At 30.7% G+C, this 6302-nt stretch overlaps 1 protein-coding gene across 1 annotated transcript in view; it reads right to left on the bottom strand.

Annotated features, from left to right (window-relative positions):
* Positions 1-4844: 4844 nt before the first annotated feature.
* LOC108768740 (uncharacterized) overlaps positions 4845-6302 on the bottom strand; it is a 6024-nt gene continuing 4566 nt past the window's right edge. The window contains exon 4 of the transcript XR_001940504.1: positions 4845-5420. The gene's annotated coding sequence lies outside the window, so the exon portion shown is untranslated. The remainder of the gene's footprint in view (positions 5421-6302) is intronic.

Genomic DNA, 6302 nt, shown 5'->3' with positions numbered 1-6302 from the left:
ATTCAGGAATTATAAAACTTGGAAATGAGAAAACACAATGTAGCTAGCTCGTGAATTTTAATCAATGAAGAATATAGCTAACTAGTGCATTGTCTTTTTTCAGTGAGCGAAAGATTTGTCTGCTCGATAGGGCAGAGGATTCATCTGTAATTAAACGGTTTCCATGGAATTTAAACGAAAGCCTTAAAACACTGCGCGTTTTATTAGCCGATGCAGCGGTGCGGATCAAATTTTATCCTCTACATCCGATCAGTCGCGAATTAAAGAAGACTTTGCAGAGAGCTCGTAATGCCGGGAATGGTTAATACTTGTCAATAAGATTATGAGTATTTAGTACATGTAAAACCAAACACGAGTTATTTAACTGCAGTCGCAAAAAGATATTTTAAGATCATCAGTGAAGACGCTTCGAGAGACTAAAATTGACGCACGTGAAGAGAATATTCTGAACGATTTAAAATAATCCGCTTTTGCTGGCGACGCAGTAGTTCTGTCGCTTTGGAGTTTCGTAAATATCGAGTTCGATTTCCGAAACTAATTTACGAACAACTCGAAGAACTCGGCGAACTAATCTGTTTTTTGGCCGATGTGGATTTTCGGCCCTAATTTTATTTCAAGGTTAAATATTTCCTTGAAATAGGCGCATTACTCGCGCCTATTTCAAGGAAATATTTAACCCTGACATAAAATTAGGGCCGAAAATCCACATCGGCCAAACTTTAAACAGCCACTGCCAACTACAACACAGCAGAGTGTGATTCCTAAGTCCTGTATGTATGTACATACATACATACGTAATATAATCTACAATGTTAACCGAAAGTTGTTGCGAGTTATACGACATACAAAATATCAGCGTTATTCTTATTGGATCTAATGTCACTCGCATTTCACCATTTATGTCAGCGGCATGTCTAGCTCCTTATTCAGAAGCCCGAGGATATTACAATATCGACATGTTGCACTTTAAAGATGTCAAGAAATCCTAGGAATGTAATACAAAGCAAATATATATTTACTTTCATGACAATCGTAAAGCACAATCAAACACATTTCTGACGACATGTCATATATTTCTTTCGGAACGAAACAAATAAAAAATCATACTAAAAACTAAATATTCTGATTTGAAACATTATTTTACAAAAATATTATTTTTTAAAATTGTTTTATAAAAGATATTTTACAGAATCTTTAATAAAACGATAATAAAAACTTTATCTTTCTTTTATAAAAGTAAGAAATTTTTTTCAGCTTTACTTATCCATTGACGTTCCAAAATTTAAAGGACGCCATTAAATTGATAAAGATTTTGTTGCATATAGTCTTTATAATATTTTTGTTTTTTATATATTCGATAATCGATTGTTATAGTTAATATAATGGAACTTCGGAAAATATTATTTATTATGATATCAAAAACAATGCTAAACCTTATGCTTTCCTTTCTGAACTTTCTTTCGCCCAATTGAAACTGTCAGTTATACAGTACATCCTTATAAATGAATACTTGAAAGATGAATGAGAAATCACGAGATTTTTATGATCAAATCGCTTCGACGGAAAAGTTTCGCCTATAGAGAACTTTGTTAATTTAGGTATGACGAAAAATCAACCTTACTTTTTGCATAATCTCTAACTTCAGTTCTTGCTGAAACTTAGAATTAATAACGAACAAACTATTGATCCGCCATCAAGAAAAAAATTTCAAATAATCGTTTCTTTTTCTCTTTAATTTACATTCGTCAATACCTAGTCCCTCTATCAACGGAGAAATACTGATGAGGTAAATACAAACTTTATCTTCTCGTAAAATACATTAATTAATTAATTTTATAATCTATAAAGGATAATAATATTGTTGTAAGTAGAAATTAGACCGATGAAAATAAATCAATTAAGAGAAATAATCCTATTTTCGTTCAAAGCGAACCTTGATGCTTAATAATATTTATATGCAAATTTTTGTAAATACATTTTTCAGTTGTATTAATTGCGTCGCATTCAGATTTGAAACGCAATCACAAACTAAAGCTGAAATACTATATTTATATAATATTAAAAAATCTCAAATTAAATCGATCAATTTAATAATTATTAATTTAATAATGAAACTAATAAGTGTCTTAAAAACCGTCTAATTTCTACATATAATTGTTTCTACACAAATCTTTAAATAATGTTCTCTCATTACAATTACTGGTTATTACGATAAATATTTCCATATACCTTGATAATCAAATTGATAATTAAATGACGTCCGCCCCAGATTCAAACTCCAGCTGAGATAATATTTTTCGGAATAAGTTCTTTGCAGTGCTTTAAGATGCTTATTAGCATCTTTAAATAATATGTTTATCATTAATAAATTAATAATCAATCTAACTTGAGATATTAATTAATATTTCAGCTTCAGAGTTTACGATGGTGTTTCAAGTCCGACATACCAAATCAGCACACAGTTTATAAAACTAAAAAATATATTTACAAAAATTTGCATATAAATATTATTAATCACCAAGATCCGTTACAATCTAAAATAGGATTATTTAATAATAATGTTAATTTTAATAATATAATGAAGTGTAACTTTTAGAAATTTTTTAATATATTCATGATTTTCACGAGTTCAGAGTTATTTTAAAAGAATTTGACTTTATTTAACCCTATTTAAATCTGAATTTTTGGAAAATTTTAATATTCGTTTGGCGAGATCGTAAATTGCACTTGAAGATACAGAGACGAGTTTGAATCAGAAACTTTATTAGGTAATGCGTAAGAAAACGAACATTTCTGTGAAGTGACTTTCATACTTCTTTGACAGTATTTTGGTTAGCAAAACTGAGTAAATATTTTGATATGTGTGAATATCGGTGTTAGATACTCGACGACGTTTATAGGCGTGAATTTTCTAACGTAAGAAAATCATAATATTTTTCATAGATGTGAAAAAATGTAAAGAAATAAAAATATGTGACTGTTGGGTCGTAATGTTAAATATTCTGAACAGAATTATAATAAAATAAATTTTTTAATGATTTTTTTCAAAAAGATATTAGAGATTAATATTTTTTTGAAAAGAATTAGAAATCATTTTTCATTATCTATAAAAAATAACTTGTATATTAATTGTATATTAAATTTTTAAACTTTACCTTTAGAAAAAAACAAGAAAAATCAATTTAGCTACGTTTGTATTTAATCGACGTACTGACCGCGAAACATGTTGAATTCGCAGTTGGATTAATGCAAAAGGTAGCAGATGGTAGAACGTCGACTGTGACCTCTTGGCATCCTACTGAACCACGCGCTTGGGGGCAGACTATTTGGAAGATCGCCAACAACGCGTTTATTATCGTAAATTATCGTAAAATCGTGCGTACATCGAGTTAGACATCGTGCCAGGTAACGTTGCAGCGATTAGGTTCAATGATTCGTCAAAATAACACTTATCTCATGATTGTAAATAACAGTACAAACGACAAAATATTACAAATTGTGTTACAAAGACAGTAAGAGACTAATGACATATTTACTGTTATTTCACTGCATATCACAGTAATTGGTAAGAAATGACACAATGATAGAAATAACAACCGATATTAATACTAGAAAATTGAATTTAGAATTTATAGGACGCAAAATGGACAACGTCGATTTAATAATGAAATGGCGATGCATTATCTGTGATATTTGTTTTATCAAATTACTAATATTATCTAATTGTTGTTAATGCATTATGGAATAATAATTGAAATGAGAGAACGTAGAATAAAGTTGTATTTTAAAAAATATAGCCTTTTACAGCGACAAACATCGCGATAAAAATGTATAAAAACAGATCAAAAATACATTTATTGATAACCTCCGTTGTGCAATTTGAGAAAAAGTCGAGACATTCCGGACAAGTAACTTTTATCATATAAAAACGTAAGGTAAACAGCAGACACATATTGTTGATGAAATGCCCGAGTAATACGAAAAGAAATTTCTTCGATGTCAAGAGAGAACATGAATGAAACATGATCATAGCTTCACGCAGAGTGATAAATAAGTAAGCTGGACTGACAATGAGCAAAGAAATAAAAGAAAAAAAAATGTATAATGAAACGATGCAGGAGAGGCAAAAGGAAGTATTTCGGAAGTTGCAACATAATTTGCAAGAGCAACTTCGCAAATCCCGTTATTTTCATTAATTACTGAATGCCACTCTTCCTGAAAACACTGTTGTTCCTTAAATTTATCGAGAAATAAAGCTTAAGGTTGCAACTTTCTATTAATTAGAGAATTCAAACGAGACAAAAAAGTAAAAATACATTGCACAATATATGTATTAATTAAAAAATTGTTTGTTAACGATTAACTTAATCATTAGCCGGTTTATTTTTGAAATTGATCAACGTAAGTGTATCAAATCACTGCGAAAAATATCAGGTTGAAAATGAACGAATCAGAAAATTCTTCGATTATATAGATCGATTATATAGATTCGATTATATAGATCAGAATTTCGGTTATCTTCACTAGAGAGAGAATGGTAATAAATTTAAAATTCATCCATTTTCAATTCCAATTAATTCAACTAGACATCTTTTTTTATGTATGGAGAGTATTAGAAATTTTCCAGTTATAACAGCATAACATCTCAGTAAAATTTAAAAATCTCATAGGCACAAAAAGCTGAATCCCAGAGTGAAAAATGCACGCCGCAGCGATTTCGTGACGTTCTGTCACTTATCACATACTTAGTCGCGCGTCACTGACACCGCGGAGATAACCAGATCCGTTTTAACGCCAAACAGCGCATAAAGCTTGAAGATGAAATGTACTTACGTACAATTATGCCACAATCATCTCGCGGTTTACACTTGAATAACCAAAAATATCAGTTTAATATCACCTGATAAGATTTTCAAAGAAACTTTAACAATATCATTGCTTTTCGTGCTTCTGTATTTCGCAAAAAAATTTATATAAAATATTTTAGCGCTTCAATAAAACTTTTCCGAATAATACAATCGTTCTCTATGTATCGACAGTAACTATGTATATATCGCAACTATTAAAATGTTGTATAACTTTACCACTAATTATGTTTACTATTAATTCGCTGCTTGGATTTGCGACAGCAGTATATACAGCGCGTCTTGTATTTTAAAGCGTGCACATGAAAGCTAAAGTGACTTCCCAATAAACATGCAGAAAGCGTATAAACCGCGAGCGAAAAATTCTGCGACGGACTTTGCTTCATCCCCGTCGATCCTCTTCTCAACCTTTCGCCCGTTTCTGAGACACAGAGAATTGGCTAATCTTTTTACATTAAGAAAATCCGTGTAAGATGTTTCTTCGACAACGAAGATTTCGTAACCTGTTTTCCGTTTCACAGTTTTTTCTTCTCGCTGCTTGCGACAGATTTCAGTCTGCAACGGCACAAAATTCCGAGAATATATATAACATCCTCGAATTTCCCATCTCACACCGTTGAAATCCTGAAAAATCTCAAAAAATATAAGTTTTACCGAAAAATGTTTCAAATAAAAGTTGTAGGATTTAAAAAAATCTATTCAATAGTCTCATCAGTTTGATCCTGACTGGCGTCGTTGAGGTCAAGTCAAAGTCACGTTGAATTTTTTAAATGGGACACCCTATTTTTTATTGTATATTCTCATAGCACATCTCGAGAGCTTTCCAAAACATTATAATTAAATTCATTTTCGTCAAGTACTTTTTGAGTTATTAAGTAAGACTTGAAAGAGTTACAAATAAATTTTTACTTAAAAATGAAAATAAGAGGAATAATCACCAATGACTTTGATCTTGACAAATGTTATCCAGTACATGATCCTGAACAACATTCAAGAGGTTTTAGTCGTCGGTTGGACAGCTTGCGTAATGCTAATGCCGGAGGTACTGTAACCTTCAAGTCTTATAACTCAAAAAGTACTTGACGAAAATGAACTTAATTATAGTGTTTTGGAAAGCTCTCGAGATGTGCTACGAGAATATGCAATAAAAAGTAGGGTGTCCCATTTAAAAAATTCAAAACGACTTTGACTTGACCTCAACGATGTCAGTCAGGATCAAACTGATGAGACTATTGAATAGACTTTTTTAAATCCTACAACTTTTATTTGAAACATTTTTCTGTAAAACTTATATTTTTTGAGATTTTTCAGGATTTCCATATTTTTTCCTCAACCTGTATATATATATATACTGAGAAAAAAGTTACTATTTCAAAAAAATATTAGTTGATTCAACTAAATGTAGCGGTCACGGACTATCAAGCAAATATTTGTTAA

This window comes from Trachymyrmex cornetzi, unplaced genomic scaffold (genome assembly GCF_001594075.2).
Source record: "Trachymyrmex cornetzi isolate Tcor2-1 unplaced genomic scaffold, Tcor1.1 scaffold83, whole genome shotgun sequence".
In the NCBI taxonomy this organism is placed as follows: Eukaryota; Metazoa; Arthropoda; class Insecta; order Hymenoptera; family Formicidae; genus Trachymyrmex; species Trachymyrmex cornetzi.
Note: the sequence above shows the minus strand (reverse complement) of the source record. Positions and strands in the feature narration are given on the sequence as shown.